The sequence below is a fragment of the Gopherus flavomarginatus genome, chromosome 8 (genome assembly GCF_025201925.1).
Source record: "Gopherus flavomarginatus isolate rGopFla2 chromosome 8, rGopFla2.mat.asm, whole genome shotgun sequence".
In the NCBI taxonomy this organism is placed as follows: Eukaryota; Metazoa; Chordata; order Testudines; family Testudinidae; genus Gopherus; species Gopherus flavomarginatus.
Window position 1 is genome coordinate 98,479,371 of NC_066624.1, and position 17,717 is coordinate 98,497,087.

Here is a 17,717-nt window from a genome sequence, read left to right on the forward strand (position 1 = left end):
GAAATGAGGCGCATCAGAACACAGCAAATGGAATTAGCTGGAGTCGATAATCACAGACTCTGGGTGTGCCCCTAACATCCTGACACGGGGAAAACACTCGCTCCTGCCAATGGGCGTTTTGCCTGCTTTAGGACTATAGGAGCAAGGCCGATGCTTTTCCCAACCTGCTCTCAGACATAGCCTACACAGTCTGTTGAATTCAACCTTGCCCTTTTCCTGGACCCTAGTTTTATTAACAGAGATTAACACTAAAATAACAAAGTTCACCTCAAACCTTCTCCCTGGGCTTAGCTGGGAGTTGACACTGGCTAGGGGCTGTCCATAAATTACATAACACATTTTTTGGTGATTTTTCAAGACCTACCCCCTTGTCAAATGTAAGTAATGGAGGACCCACCCACCCCTAATATATTATGAAATTTAAGGACAGCCCCTTAGCACCTGGCAGGATTGCAAAAATGGAACTGCTGAGAGGTATTACCCCGATCCCTTTGCTTGTATGTTGCAACACTACACCACCCTTGGTCTCTTTCGATTGTAAGCTCTTTAGGACAAGACCTTTCCTTTAGCATTGTACTGCCTGTCTGCTTGTCTAGGTGCCTAGCACGTTTTGGGTGCTACTATAATATAAATATTAATAAGGGCTTTATTTTTCCCTTGAAGAATGTTTTGCTCTCATGGATGTCCCTTACAACGTTATCTGGTATTCTTTTTTTTTTTTTTGTGGACCATTGACTGCACAAAAAATGTAGTACCATGTCTTTAAAATGCGAGCTTGAAAGTTAAACCAGACTCGAATGGACTACAGACTGCTTGCTGAAAGCACAACTCAAACCTGAGATGAAAGACAAGAGAAACAGAGAGGAAGAAATGCACCAGCTAGGCTTCTCTCCTCTTCATTAATTATTAGCTTGCTGATTGTGATGCAGGCTGGTTTGAATGAATAGAAGCTATTGACTTTAATACATCTCCTAAAGCAGGGAAAGTAATGACGTCAGTAATACAATTCAGTTTGCCTACAATAGAATTAAGTGAGTCTGACAGCAGTTATGAGCCACTGTAGATAAGGTGGAATGCTTCTGGTGAAGATGCTCATCAAGCTAGTATTTTCCCTTTTTACCTACCTTTTAAATGTAATCTGATTTGGGGTTTAATATGTTTGGTTTTTTTACTATGTCAGTGCCTCGCTGTGATACAACAATAAAAGTAGTGTCATTGTTTCCATTATAAACCTTTCTGTTAAATTAAGGCAGTGGTTTTCAACATGTGGTCCACAGACCCCTTTGGGTCTGCGGACTACGTCTAAGATTTCCAAAGGGGCCCACATCTCTATTTGAAATATTTTAGGGGACCACAAATGGGGAAAAGGTTGAAAACCACTGAATTAAGGGATTTATCACCCAAGGACATATCCTTGAAATCAGTGGGGCTCCAGGCAGGTGCAGGGCTCCACTCATACAGTTCCAGTTTCAGGAACTGGCCCTGAGTGCTAAACATTGACGTGGGGCTGAATTTTGACATATAAATTCTCAGCCTGAGTGGAGTTGTTGTTTGTTTTTAAAATACAAATTTTGGTTGAAATCGAGCTAGTGATTTATTTTAAGCTCAGTCAAGTTTTGTTCTCCATCAACTAAATCTTTTTTTTTTGTTAATAGTAAAATGAAATTTTGGGGGATTTAATAACACTTTGTGTTTCTATAGCACCTTTCATTTCAGTACCTTTGTGTTTTACCAATGTTAATGCCACTATAAGGTGGATGAGTATTATTCCCATTTACAGACGTTGAAACTGAGGCACCGAGGGGCTCAGTGACATGACCAGAGTCACAAGGCAAGTCAGCAACAGAACCAGAAATAGAACTCAGGAGTATTCAAAATCTGTACTGTATTCCATTAGTAGTCAAAATAACATGCATGAATTGTTAACTTTAGCAGATTCTTTTCTCTCTCTCTCTCTCTCTGTCGCTTACTTTTCTCTCCACGCCCCACCAGCGGGTTGCCTGGGTTAATCACTATTCCATTTGAAGGAAGCTGGGTTAACCAATTAAGGCAGATTAAAAAAAAAGCAGTTTCAGACACCTCAGTACTAAAATGAGCACTAGAATGGGGAATTTGGGCAACTAATTAGAATGTCCGAGATTAAAACTGGCATTTTTCGTAAGGTGTTTGGTGGTGAAGGCCATTAAGTACCTACATCGATTGCTGGTTTAACCTTTCATGCAATTAGATGCTGCCCAAGTCACAAACAATTTGTCCAGCCTACATTGGTCCTTTACAATAGTTTGCATTATTGCTATAATAAAAATACCATGTCAGAAAGAGGGTAGGCATTGTGACATTCTGACGGAAGAGGCCAGGGCTCTTGGAAGCAGTGAAAGTTGGATCCTTCAACCATGTGGGCTGAAGTCTGGGAACTGATTATAGGTTAGAAATTGCTTGAGGCCAGGATTGTAATCTGTTAAGCTTTAGACACCAGAAAGTATGTTTTATTTTTTGTATGTAACCATACCTGTCTTTTTTCCTCCTCTTGCTTAGTATCACTTAAATCTCTGTTCTTAATTCATAAACTTTTTCTTAGTTTTATTATAAACTAAGTGCTGCTTTGTTGAAGTTTCATGTGAGGCTGCAGCTAACCTAACAGGCTGGTATATGCACACTGTATCTTTGGAGGCAGCAAACGTAACAATTTCTGTGAGAGGGACTGGACACTACAGAGAGATGTCTCTGGGGAACTGGGGTTCACTGACCATTGCCTTGAAGGCAAGGTAAAGACTGGCAGAATCTCAAGGAGTTTGCAGGTGAGGTTGGGTGGCAAGGAGTTGACTGACAATCTAATCTCCAGGCAAACTCTCCTATCCACAGTGGCTCTCAGTTCTGGTGTCCTGAGTAGAACATCATAGGCATGAATATTGGCATAAGGTGGTATCTGCACAGACAACTCTGACAAAGAGCCAATGGCACATTCTCCAGCTCATCTATATTAACCACTGCTGACACTTAAGAAAAAGCAGCTCTCAGAATTGGGCTGACGGACAATTTGCTACTTTATTCTATCCTAACGTGCCTGATGTATTCTGAGGTATCAGTAACTAATAGCTCTTACTACATCTGCCCAATAATATAAATTGACATTTTATTAGAAGCATTTCTGTGATGCTCATTCAAATAGTATCTTTACCTCCCAGCAAAACACATCCCATATAACTCTAAGCACCAGATTCTCTATTACCCTGAGCACTGTATAGTCATTTACACTTGTGGAAATCTTGTTTAAAATTCTGATTTGATTGCATTTTACACCGGGGTTCACACCCCCTTTGCACAAGTATAAATAACTACACAAAACGTAGAGCGGTGCACAACCATGCATAGTGTATTTAAGATAGACTTAAAAGATTGTCTGAAGACTGAATACGTTCTAAGAAATGCAGTATGCTTAAAACATTCCATTTGAATTTGCAACAGAATATTTAGTGACAAAAAAGGAATCCGAATGACAGATACAATGATAGTCAATATACATATTTGTTAAAAAAGTCCAATATGCCATTGGTGTCTGAGATTGCAAAATAAAAGCCTTAAAAGAGTAATAGTACTGCTAATGAACATACATAAAATAGCACTAGAATAATGGTTTGAGTTTAGAATTGGGAACCAGGAACTTCTCAGTGCTACCTCTGATACAGAGTCCCTCTTTGATCATAGGCAAGTCACTTAACCTTTCAGCCTCAATTTTGCCATCTGTACAATGGAGACAATTGTTATCTTGCAGGGAGTGCAGTTAGGATTAATTAGCTAGTGTTTACAGAGGAGGTTGAAGCATCTCAATACCATATCAAACACTGTAAGGCTTTACCACTTATACTACACTCTATTTAGGAAATAATTATAACAATTTTTTATACTTTCCAATTTTCATTTGCCACAGTTGAGTGAATTTGTATTCCACATGTAAACATTACTATCATTGACAACTGTCAAATACTGCAGCCCTATACTTCTCTGTGGTTAGGGGTTATAAAAAGAATAATATTTAAATGAACTAGTCAAGATTTTCAAAAGAGCTAGTGATTTTGAGTACCTCAAGTTTGGTGCCCAATGTGAGATACCTTAAAGGGGCCTGATTTTCAGAAAGTGTTAATGGCAAGATTTTTAAAGGTATTTAGACACCTAACTCCCATTGATTTCCTTTAAAAATCTGGCTCTACGTGTTAAAGACATGGGATTTTCAGAGTTTAAGTTATCATATGTGAGTCACCCAAATTCTGAGGCACTAGACTCAGACGATAGGTTTACACTTTGAACTCGCCAGCTCTACTTGGGGCATTAGAGATTCTGTACCCTGTAATGCAGAGACATCTGAAAAAAATCAATGTGTAAGATTTTCTCATATGAAGTATCTTCATAGTAAGCGATCTGTTTTCAATTAAACGTGTGTACGATTTTAGTGGCACAATTGCCATTAGTGTTAATTAGGAATGAGTAGCTAGAGCTTTGTGTGTTTGGAACTGTGGGCCTTTTGCTATTTGTCAGGTTATACTTTTAGTAATTATTGTCTTGGTGAGAGCTAATTTTATATAACACATCTCACTAGGCCATGGTGGTCAGGCTACCATTTGGTAGCACTGATCCAATCATTTTAATAATAAGAAATAATTACTTGGACATAAGTGTTCATTTTTTAAAAAATAAGTATTTCCTTTAATAATATGCAGCATGAAGGCTTTATAATTACTTTGCTGGTCTTTTCTTTGCAGATCCTTTTGTTTCTCCTCATCTTCAAATGAAAACCATTACAGTTTATTTGAGACTAATCATGAGAGTTGTTTCATTTGACATAATTCACAAAAGTTTGTTTATTAATGTGTGAAGCATTCTAATTACATGGGGTGGATTTCTACTTTTACAAAGTCTGTATTGGCAGTGCTGGCTGATACATCATAATGACAGCTTATTTCTTTCCTGGATATAGCGAATTTCAGTGGCAACAACACAGTTTATCTTGTTCAGGAAAGAACTGGCATGACACTTTGACATTACACCTTCCAAACAAGAAAAGTAATGATCAGCATTTAAAACACAAGTCTGATATCAAGAGGGACCAAATACCTACAATTCCCATTGAAATGAATAAGATCTGCAAGTGCACAGCATCTCTTAGAATCTGGTCTATATGACTAGTCATCTCCCCCCACCCAGCTTCTTATGCTGACCTCACTCTTTGAGTAGCTTTATTGAAATTAATAGCCCGCAGTTATGGCCTGATATAATACAAAATACCCAGTGTTGCCAACTCTTGTGATTTATGAGTGCTTTTTCATGAGCCTTGTAATATTTGGTCCATTTCTTAAAGCCCCAGCTCCTGGAGTCATGTGATTGTGTGAATAATCTCAGCTTTCTGTTTTTTTAAAAAGTGAGATTTTAGTTCTTGTGGTTGTGAGAAGCTTGAAAATGTGACTCACCTTCATCCAAAAGCCTCAACCCAGAAGGCAAATAAAAAGTATTCCAAATGTATTATCTTTAAAAAGCTCCTTTATTTTAAGCCAATCTCATGATTTGGGGCGCCTGACTCATGAGTTTTGAACAACTGGGTTGGCAATACTCTGTATCTATGGCCTTCTGGGCTATATAAGCTCCAGAAGACCGAGAATGCTGGAGACAGGCAGCATTATTCAAGGGAAAGGTTGACTTGTTGTGGATTATTCCATCCTGAATAACCCCACAATGGTGATACGTGGAAAAAGCACATGCAAACCTGCTCCTTGCATTCAGGAGTTGTCTGCAATTAGTGAAAGGGAAAAATACCATTCTCCTTTACCTTAGTGATGTTTACCTCTGGCAGCTTTTGTTTTTGCTTCCCCCTGACTCTTTATCATTGGTGTGCAAACTATAACTTCTGCAAATAGTCCTTACTCCCATATGTAGTTTCATTAGCTTCCATGGGACTTCTTGTGAGAGTACGGGCCTCAGGCAGGAATAAAAGTTTGTGGGATAAGGATGAAGATGCTAGAACAGCTGAAGTTGTTGCTGTTTAACAAAGATAATCATGTCAGTTTCAGAACACACTAAAAAATTATTTGCAAAAAGGAAAGGAGTGGAGCTGCTTCAGATTGTAGCTGCTTCAGATTGCAGCCCTTTCATCTCTAGGTCACCAGTTCAAAACCCACAGTGGCCTGTATTACCCGAAATTCGTCATCGTGAGATCACGGCTTACAGTACACGTGATATCTGGAGAAAGCAATTTGTGCTCCAAGAGTTGAAGACATTATAGTAGTGTTGGCAGGCTGTTGAAATATGACTATTCAACAGAAAGATTCAATCATCTAAAAATTGAAAGAAACCAGTTATTTTGAAAACTCACCATGTCCTGTTTAAGCCCCATGCAATACTCCGAAAATTTTTGTTTAAAAAAACTGTGACTCTCTTTTCTTGAGGTTAAGTATTTTGTTTTCTTTCTTGCTTGACAAAGGCTCCCACTTTCCAGTAGCTTTTCACCATCTCTGTTAAGTCCCCTCTGCTCAGTAAATGATCTGAATCTTCTCAAACTGTGAACACATTAGCCTTTCAAAAGTGTTTCTGTTCTTTCAGTTTTCAAATGCATTAGTCTTTTTTTGTGCACGCGTGGGGCTTGATTAATTGGTTATCATGTTCTATCATCGGTTATACAACTGTAATTGATTATGCCTTGCTGCCCTATTTCCATGCTTTTGCTAATCAACTAAGTAATGCAAGAGATGGCTGATGAAAGGAAATTCCTGAAAACATAATAGGAAAATGCACTTTTTTTTCATATATAGCCTATTAATTTCTCTAAAGCAACCATATAATACATGCTATATTACTGATGGTTATGCATTTCATACAAGAAAGAGCAAGCCTGTCTCTATTTCTATTCTGCCATTCTGCACGGACATGGCTGTTGGCCCTGATATGCCATTTTTCATCTGAAATTGCCATTGGGCCAGCAGAACTGGACATGAGTATATGAACAGCCACCGCAAAGGGACATCACAACACTAGTCATGGCAAGTCAGCAGGAACTGTAGGTGTAAGAGTTTTCTTCTGGAAGCAAGCAGATCTTCTTACAGGATGTGTACATTGCTTATTTGTGCCTACTGGAACCATTGTCAGCCTTGTGTGCAGCAGGTAGTTTTCATCTGTCATAGCTCTCTATGCAGTTTTAAGGGTGATGGCATCTCAGTGAAGTTTTGAGGGAGCTATATGAGCCAATACGTATCAATTAGACGTTAGTGTGTGGCTAAGGCCACCTCTAATGATACAGGTGGTAGTATCTAGCTCTGAATCAATGAGATGCATATGCTGACTTCTTCCCAAAGTACGGCACAACATTCTTCTGGAGTGAATACGTGTCCTAGGACTGAGGTTTCCAAAACATCTGCCACTGTTCCCCAGGAGGTTCCCGCTTGCTTCTGAACAAAGGCAATCCAAGAGGTGATCTTTTTCTTTAAGTGTTCTAGATGGGACAGTTATGTTAGACTGCAATAAAGTTTGATTCTTAAATAAGTGAAAGCTGGCTGGAAAAGAACAGGAGGATCCTCAACACAGACTGTAAGGGGTTAATTGGCCAGGTGATTGTTGAGATGGAAGGTTGTGGCTGCTGTCTTAGACTCATTTAATGAAAATGACCTACGTCAGTGGAGATTTTCATTAAGTGGCCTGAGAACTCGTGTCCTGGCTGAGTGACCCTTCAGTATTGCATAGAGTGTGCTGCAGGCACACCTCCAGCTTGTAGTGTAGACATACTCTGAATAGCAAACCTCCCACTAGAAGAATGGAAGGACGATTGGGTCCAAGAGCTTGTATTATATGTCTGCAGGCTTAGCCAAATCCTTCTTGCCCTCTCACCTAGTGTCAGTGGTTTCAATGTAACTATTCACATGAATACTGTGAACAGGAGTTGGCCAAAGATGATGACTGATAGTACATTGTCTGTGTTTTAGTCATTTATCTTCATAAGTTAAGGGATGGATACCTACGTAGTATGTAGCATGAGTAACACTCAGGCAGTAGCATGAGTGTGTTGTGACATCTCCCAGTAAATTAATTATGAATGCATATTTAAGACTAGGATGTTGGACTGCATATCTAAGACTAGGATGTCTAGGATGTTTCTATAATAGCATTGTTGGTCAAAAGACAATACCACAAAAAGTAGGAGCAATATTATTTTCTTGAAACCATGCAAGCAACCCCCAGGCAGAGTTCTATGTGTGAAAGAGGACCATCTATAGCTCTAAGTATGATAAAGAATATTGCTGCTGAAATATGACTTATAAAGGTTCTTGCTTCTGGTGGAACTTTCAGCCAAATGAACTTACAAAATTCCCGTGGTCTGTTATCTCATGTTTCCCTGTTATATGTTATTACATATACGATTATGTAATTGGTTGTTCAAAACTGAAGATCTCATGGCCTTCACCGCTCTCCATATTTCACTTCCTTGCTTGTATTACCAAAACCCCTTCCTTGTTCTATTAAAGCTGAAAGAATCTTGCCACAGAGGGCAGGATAAGAGGCAATGGGTTCAAACTACAGCATAGTAGATTTAGATTAAATTTTAGGAAAAAAATTTCTAACTATAAGAGCTTCAGACAGCTATGTTACTTTTCATTCAGACTTTGTTTCCTTTTGCATTTCATTCAACTCTGACAACTCAATTAGATGACCCGGTTTCACTTTTGTTTCTAATTAACTTCACTTTCATGCACTGAGATGTTTGCAAACACTGCTGGGAGAGATTGAGGGGTATGTGTGTGTTTCTATTTGAATTTTTAAAAAAATCATGGAAGCATTTTCATTGGTGTAAAGTTTATTTTTACACAGCTTAAAAATTGGGCTAAACTCAACCCCAAATTGTATGTTTCTTTAAGACATACAAAATCTTCACTGAAATTCCATATGGGGTTTTGAAACGAATGTCCAGTGATACACAAAACGTTGAATAAATGTTTGCTTGACCGCTTTTTGCACTAGCCATCTATTCTGCTGTTATGGGATTCAGCAGTTACAGGCACAGTTATTAATCATTGTGTGTCTGTCTGAGACAATCAATGACAAAACATGCACTGACTTTAATGGGAGCAGAAGAATGGCCTAGGTACTGTAAATACCTTACTCAGTAGTAACTGGTTGTCTGTCTCTGTCTGAACAGCGTCTACTTCTAAAGTTTTAGGGCTAAATTCACTGCTGATGCAAATAGGGAAAACTACTGAAGTCAAAGGAGCTGCACCTTTTACAGCAGCAGGAAATTCAGCAGCTGAACTGATTAATGAACAAGGAAGGCATCATCTGAATTACCCATTGGCAATATTGTATGAGAGATTTCTTGGACTGATGTTGTAAGAACTAGTACTTAGCAGGCTCTTTAACAAACAGGACTTCAGTGAACAAAGTGAACTGAAGTCCATAGTATCATATGACAGCTGAATTATCTCTGATTATCTCAATCCCATCATACAGTAATGAGCTGACTCTGAAACTGAGGCAGAAGGTCAAATATAAGGGCTTGTCCACATGGGGAAGTTGCGCATAATAGCTATTGCGGTCATTACGGAATAGAAGCAATGGGCTTAAATTGCAGCAAGGGCAGTTTAGGTTGGACATCAGGGTGGTTAAGCACTGGAATAAATTGCCTACAGAGGTTGTGGAATCTCCATCATTGGGGATTTTTAAGAGCAGGTTGGACAAACACCTGTCAGAGATGGTCTAGATAATACATAGTCTTGAGTGCAGGGGACTGGACTAGATAGCCTCTCGAGGTCCCTCCCAGTTCTATGATTCCATAATAGTCTAAAGAGCTGTGCTGAACCATGATCCAAATCCCGGCCAACAAGACTGCTGATTAGTGCCTAAGAGATGGTGATAGGGCACTGGGAACAGGATGGAGACCGTCAGTTTATTTCATATTGGCCACTAAACATGGCAACACATTGCAGTCACTGCCAGAACAGGCTGTATTCAAACTGGTAACCTCGAAATAAGAGGCTTTATATACCCCATTACTCACTACCTGAGCAAATTTAATACACATAGGGATAATTTTGCAGTCTTTACTCTGGCAATAATCCTTTTGAATCTAGTAGAAATTTTGACTCCATTAAGGACAGCAGGATTTAGCTTTGCTTTCAATTTAATATTTTATTCAAATTCAGAATGCCACAGAGTTATCTTTGCATTTTAAGATCAGTGATGTTCCCTTAAAGCAGGGCTCGGCACACCGCTCCTGAAAGGTTGCCGAGTCTTCATTTATTTACTCTAATTTAAGGTTTTGTGTGCCAGTAATACGTCAACATTTTTAGACAGTCTCTTTCTATAAATCTATAATAAATAACTAAACTGTTGTTGTATGTAACATAAATAAGGTTTTTTAAATGTTTAAGAAACTTCATTTAAAATTCAAATAAAATGCAGAGCCCCCCGGACCAGTGGCCAGGACCCAGGCAGTGTGAGTGCCACTGAAAATTAGCTCTCATGCCGCCTTCGCATGCCATAGGTTGCCTACCCCTGCCTTAAAGAATCAGTCTTGGCGCTCCATATACCTGCTCTGCTCTACTGAGCTTATTTATGGGTCAGTTACTCATTTTGAAAAACACTTGCATGAAAGATTCAGCAACTAAATCCCCCCTACATGCCTGTAACATAATAGCAATAACTGTTTTATTCAGCAATAAACTACTTCCCTGCTAAGAACAAACTACTTGGCCCTGTAATTTTAGAAAGGCTCATGAATTAGAATGCGGTGTTTGAAAAATAGTGCCGTAAAAGCTGTTCTTTTGTTCATCTGCCAGGTAGAGTTAATTTATGGTATTATATCTTTCAGTAAATTATTGATAAAAAAGTAACGCAGAATGATAATAAAACAATAGAATCACGTGGCTGAATGTTGGTCTCCTGCACGGCTCCATCTCACTGTTTATTTTCTATAAATGCCTGGGCTTCACTTTGATGGTTTTATTGCAGGGAAAAACAATGATCTAGTAACAATATTCCAGTCGAGCCAATATAGAATAGAGAAGAAGTGTCAGCATTAGCAGGGCTCACAGCCTGTGTTGAGATCTTGCTCAATAACCATATTGCCCAGAGTTGTGGTTAATAGTGAGATGCGGGAACCAAACATGTCATGAAAACATTTCCTGAATACTAGCAACATTGTTCTCAATTAACATTCATAACTCAGCTGTATCTCACTGCTTGAGTGAATAATATTCAATGAATCTCGTCTTTTTGTGACACTAGGTCAGAATCTGCTCTCATTTATACCAGGCATATATATAAATCGATGGTACGCCCAGATCTTGAATACTGCGTACAGATATGGTCTCTTCATCTCAAGCAGGATATACTGGCACTAGAAAAGGTTCAGAAAAGGGCAACTAAAATGATTAGAGGTTTGGAGAAGGTCTCATATGAGGAAAGATTAAAGAGGCTAGGACTCTTCAGCTTGGAAAAGAGGAGACTAAGGGGGGATCTGAAAATCATAAGTGATGTGGAGAAAGTGGATAAGGAAAAGTTATTTACTTATTCCCATAATACAAGAACTAGGGGTCACCAAATGAAATTAATAGGCAGCAGGTTTAAAACAAATAAAAGGAAGTTCTTCACGCAGCGCACAGTCAACTTGTGGAACTCCTTACCTGAAGAGGTTGTGAAGGCTAGGACTATAACAGTGTTTAAAAGGGAACTGGATAAATTCATGGTGGCTAAGTCCATAAATGGCTGTTAGCCAGGATGGGTAAGGAATGGTGTCTCTAGCCTCTGTTTGTCAGAGGATGGAGATGGATGGCAGGAGAGAGATCACTTGATCATTGCCTGTTAGATTCACTCCCTCTGGGGCACCTGGCATTGGCCACTGTTGGTAGACAGGAGTACTGGGCTAGATGGACCTGTAGTCTGACCCGGTACGGCCGTTCTTATGTTCTTGTGAGTAGCTCCAATTATTTCAGGGGAGTTGCTCTGAGTTTACATTGTGGTAATTAAGATGAGTATCTGGTCTACTATCATTAGGATTTTGCCAGGCTTTCCATTATAAATCTTATTTTCAGAAATTAGCCAAAAAATTGCCATAATTCTTGATTTTGCACCTTTGTGTGTCCTTGGTTCTCGCAAAGAGAGCTTTACTCACAAAAGGATTGTAGGTTCAGGCCTACACATAGCCTTCAACTTTACAGTGATGGATCCAGTGTGGGAGTTAATTTCTTTAACAAGTTTGAAAGACACAAAAATTGCTCTTTAGCTTGAGAAATCCCATCACCTCACCCAAATGAGAAATGCTTGATTCTTGTTTGCATTCTTATTACTAAAGAAAATATTTAATAATTTAAACGGAAAATTTCCAGATAATTTGTTTTACAATGGACTGATATGTTTGGATATTTCAGGGTTGGGGCTGGGAGGGTCTGAGTTAGTTTATTTATCAACTATTTTTTGCAGTCTTTTCAATTAAAATGTTATAAGGATTTTTAGCATGGAGCCCTACAGCTATATTCAACTCTATGGCCACGTCTATACTACCTGCCAGATCGGCAGGTAGTAATCTATCTATTGAGGATTGATTTATCGTGTCTCATCTAGACATAATAAATCGATCCCCGAATCGATGCCTGTACTCCACCTCAGCAGGAGGAGTAAGCGGAGTCGACGGGGGAGCTGCAGTGGTCGACTTGCCGCCGTGAGGATGGCCAGGTAAGTTGAACTAAGATACTTCGACTTCAGCTACGCAACTAGCATAGCTGATGTTGCGTATTTTAGATCGACCGCCCCCCCGCCTCCGTGTAGACCAACCCTATGTGACCCTTTGCCAACCCACTAACGTCAGGGGAGCTGCACCAGTTTACAGGGAGCAAAGAATTTGGCCATTCAAGCTTGGCCCCGCTCTCACTGAAATCACTACCAAACTCCCTTTGTCCTCAATAGGAGCAGGATCATGCCCTTATTGGGCATGTGTAACCCCTGGATTAAGAAAAGTTTTTTTATCCAAAAAGGGGAGAAGTTTCTTGGGTCAGTAGTCTGAAATGTGAGCAGGATTTACACAACAGACTTCGGGCCACTATGATCTACAGTGTCCAAAATAAACTTTGCTTTTAAAAAAAGGAACATAAGATTGTGTATACACCTTTAAAACAAAATCTTCCCTGGTGCGCTGAAGTCAATGAAGCTGGACTAGGGATGAATTTGCACATTGGTCAGATGAGCCTAAGAAGTTATTTAGATCAGTTTAAAATGTGTGTTCGCCCAAGAGGCTTGTAAGATTTGTTTGTCTTTGACGCGTACAAAGAAAAGTTCCTTTTAGGCAAAGTTTAAGTCTTGAGGCAGTATGAAGGAAAAAAGCAATCAAAGTTGAGGTGGCTTCTCATTCATTCTCTTCTCAGAGTATGTGCTGAAGTTCCTGCAGGGAACTGAGTGTGTGTGTACGCAGCAGGGATTTTTTACCCTGGGGCCTGATTCATTGATTCACAAAGTTTAAGACTAGAAAGGACCATTAGGTCATCTGGCCTCCTGTATACCATAGGCCTTTACATTTCCACTTACTTCTCTATTGACCCCAATAAATTGTGTTTGACTAAAGCATAACTCCCAGAAAGACATCTAGTCATGATATGAAGAAATCAAAGATGGACAATCCACTCCTTTTCTTTGTAGTTTGTTCCACTGGTTAATCACCCTCACTGATAAAAAAAATTTATGCCTTATTTCTAATTTGACTTTGTCTGGCTGCAGCATCCAGCCATTGGTTCTTGTTCTGCCATTCTCTGCTAGATTAAAGACCCCTTAGTACACAGTATTTTCTCTCAGTGAAGATATTTATACACTGTAACCAAGTCTCCTCTCCATCTTCTTTTTGATAAACAAAACAGATTGAGCTCTTTAAGTCTTTCACTATAAGGCATTTTCTCCAGCTCTGGAATAATTTTTTTCATTCTTTTTTGCACCCTCTCAAATTTTTCAACATCCTTTTGAAAATGTGGACACCAGAAGTGGATACTGGAATAGTGCATCAGTCTTATCATTACTTACTTCTCTGCCAATCTTTGCGTCATCCACAAACTCTGTAAGCAGTGATTTTTACATTGTTTTCCACACTATTGCTGAAATGTTGAGAAGTGTTAGGTCTAGTACTGATCCCTGTGGAAACCCACTAGAAACACCATCACTCAGTGATTCCAAATTTAGATCTATTTTTTGAAACCTGTCAGCCACGTCTTAATCCATTTAAGGTATGCTTTGTTGATATTGATAATGCTCATTTTTTAATCAGACAGTCCTGCAGTACTAAGTCAAATGCCTTACAAAAGTCTAAGTATATCACATCCAGGTGTAGTTATCTTTATCAACCCAACTTGTAGTGTCAAATGACAAATTTTGGCCCATTGAACAAATATCCTGCCATGATAATGTACTTGTGTACTGTTGAGGGATATTGAGAAGATTAATTCATTAATGGGCCAGATTAATGCAGTTAATTTGTCTTGGAGGGAAAACAGATGGGGCTATTGCTGTTTGCCCTTCTTAGAGTTTCTGCAGGGTTTGGGAAGCAACTTTAATTCCTGTTGTGGGTTCTGCAGGAGCCCTGCTGACACCACCTCAGTGGGGATGCACTAAGTCATGGGTATGTAAACTGACATTTAACAGGCAATGAAAACCGCAGGGGAATGTGGTCCACTGCTTGTAAAGTGGCTTAAAGATGGATGGATATTCAAAAGTGCCCAAGGGCTTGTCTACACGGTGATTTAATGTGGTCTACAGGGGTGTGATTTCTAAAGGGCACTAATGTGTTGCACATTAATTGGTCCATGTAGACCCTGCTAGTGTGTGCTAAAGGTTCTCTAGTGCACTTTAAAGTAGTACTGCTTGAAAAAGCACTATGTTAAAGTGCACCAGGGTCTTAATGTACCAATTAATGTGCAACATGTTAGTGTGCTTTAGAAATCACTCCCCCACAGGGCATATTACTCCACCATATAGATTAGCTCAAAGTGACTTATGAGCAGTGGTTTAAGTGCTTTTGAAAATTCCACCTGAAAAGCGGTAATGAGTACTAAATAATATGGAATCATGGAATTACTCCAGGCTTGAATATGAACCATTGTAGCTCTTAAAGTCAATGGGAGTTATGAAAATTGATGAGAGGGTCAAGACCTAAATTTGGGGACATATCCTTCTCTTAGGGATGTCAATGGGTTTTGCAACCACAGATCAGGGATAGAATGTGACAGTCATAATTTTGATGCCTTGCCTTTTTCCAGCTTCAGTCATAATGTTTAATGCAAGGTGGTGGTGGTGGTTTTGTTTTTTTAATGCCTGCATTGTCACTATCTAGTTGATCCTTTTGCTGATCCAAGAATGGCGATTTCAGCACCTCGAACAGCACCCGTGCTTCTTCCTGTACTACTGTATAGAACTGGTTTTTTTCAGTCATTGGGGTTTGTTAATAATACTTAGCCCTTAGATAGCCCTTTTCCCCCTTCAAAGTGCTGTGCAAACATCAACTAATCCTCATAACACTGCGCCAATGTAGGTAAGTAATTATTGTGTTCCCATTTTACACACCCGTAAACTCAGACAGAGAGAATTCACAGCTATGACGCGCATAGAGTTAAACCCATCAATAAAAACCGGCTCTTAGAGAAATGGATGAATCACTTTCACAACAAGCAAAATTAGCCCCCTTTGGCTAAGGTTCTGTGTTTCGTCAACAACACCTAATGTGATGATGACGTCCAGTTCCTTTCTACAGTAGAGACCTGTCTGATGGCAAAGGAGATCACATTGATCCTGCCAGATATCTGCAACCAGCTACTCACTCACTTCATTTCCTTCCTTACATTTTTTCTTTCCCTCATCCAATTTGCATCTTTTATACCCCCCACCCCCACTCCCTTCGGTCCCACTAGTCCCCTGTGAGCGTGCTCTCTCTCAGAACCTGTAAGAAGAAAGCTTTTCCTGGGTACATATTATTTAATTCTCATCAGTCTGTGTTTATTCTTTCACTTTGCTCTATCTCACTCTCTGTCTCCTATTAATCCTGAACTCATCGCACTTAAACCCATCATGTCTTCTGCTCCCTTTACAGTACAGGCTCCTAGCACTTTTAAAAAATACAGATTTCTCCTCTAGAATCAGTCTGGCTACGTCATTAAGAAGTCAGTTTGGTTTTCCTCATTTTTGTTTCCTCCTAGCTTGTAACAGGAGTAGATACCAAGGCAGCACCTCCCCTTCTCTAGTGTTCTGGCCAAGGCTAGGAAAAGCTATGCAGGTGAATGGGAGGCAAGGAAAACCATCTCCCAGGTGAATTACTTCTCAGCTCGTGCTGGATTCTCATTTCTCAGCATTAGGGAAGCTCATATTCAAAGCCTTCTGCTCTGCTCTGCTCTAGGCGTGCAAGGCCTGGGCATCCCTTTAGTACATAGCAGTATCTAGGTCAGCTCTCACGGGGGGAAGGGGGGTGAGAAGTGAGGGGGTACCCTCACTTCCAAACACACTGACCCTGTTTCCCTCCCAGGTCAATGAGCACCCAGGTGGGGGCAGAAGAGGAGGGCAAAGAGCCCAAACATTGTCCTCATCACCTCTACCCCACATACACACCTAGACACCCCCAAAAAAATCCATTTGTGAATGGCTGCTCCTCCAGGGATCAGACTGTCCATCAACGTCCCATGGGCAAGGAGGAAACAGCATAAAGAGAGGGGACCCCCAAACACCCCAGCACCATCCCCTCCAGGGACATGGACAGCCCCTGAGCCTCTTATGGAGGGTGAAAGAGGCAACTCCTAACTACCAAAGCATGAGAAGTGATGCCTCATCCCCCGGCCTGCCCCCTCCACCCAGGAGAACAGGCTCCGGCTCCTTCCATCCCCTGTCTCCCCGCCCCCCAGTATAATCCTAATCCCAGGCAATGCTGAGGGCAGCTGGCGCGGAGGGAGGAGAGGTGGGACCCCCAGCAGAGCCGGCAAGGAGCTGGCCATGCACGGCGGCTCAGCAGCACTCACCCACGGGAGGAGGACGCAGGAGCTCGACTCAGCCCAGCTGGTGCGGGGAGGGTTGGCAGCTCCGGGCTGTCTCCGGAGGAGGCTGCAGGAGCTGAGCCCGGCTGGGGTGAGCGTTGCAGCACCGGCAGCCCAAGGATCCTGAGGATGGAGAGGATGAGCTCGGCTGGAGATGCGGCGGCTGGCAGAGGAAGGTTTGCAGCTCCGAGCTCCTGCTGCCCTCGCAAGCGGCGGGGAGGGGGCCAGGCTTGCCAAGCGCCGCCCGGGGTGGAGGAGGCTGCAGCAGCTGCTGGTGGCTGGAGAGGGGCGTTAGCCGCTCCCGAGTCTGACTCCCGCGGGCTGGGTTGGTCCGCGTACCGCACCGGCAGCTCCCGTCTGCCTCTAGCTGGCCGGCAGGGCGGGGGAGGCCGGGCGCTGCAGCTCCTCAATTATTCAGCGCTCCCCATCCCAGCCCCGCCGCCGCCACGTGATCCGCGCGGCGCTGGCAGAGCCGCCGCCACAGGAGTGATGGAGCCGGGCGCCCCCGCGGAGCAGCAGCAGCGGCACTGGGTGACGGGTTCCCGGGGGCCCTGCCCTGGGCATGGGGGGGGAGGGGGAGGATCAGCTGCTGCCCTCATTGGCAGCCCTGCACCCCTTAGCCTCCCATGGGGTCCCCTGCTTAACCCCCCATCTACAGGGGCTTGGGGGTGGGAGTCCTTGCCTGAGCCTCCCATG

At 41.5% G+C, this 17,717-nt stretch overlaps 1 protein-coding gene across 1 annotated transcript in view; it reads right to left on the reverse strand.

Moving 5' to 3' along the window:
* SLC7A14 (solute carrier family 7 member 14) overlaps positions 1 to 17,387 on the reverse strand; it is a 70,480-nt gene extending 53,093 nt beyond the window's left edge. Inside the window, exon 1 of the mRNA XM_050965900.1 lies at positions 17,007 to 17,387. The gene's annotated coding sequence lies outside the window, so the exon portion shown is untranslated. The remainder of the gene's footprint in view (positions 1 to 17,006) is intronic.
* Positions 17,388 to 17,717: the final 330 nt, after the last annotated feature.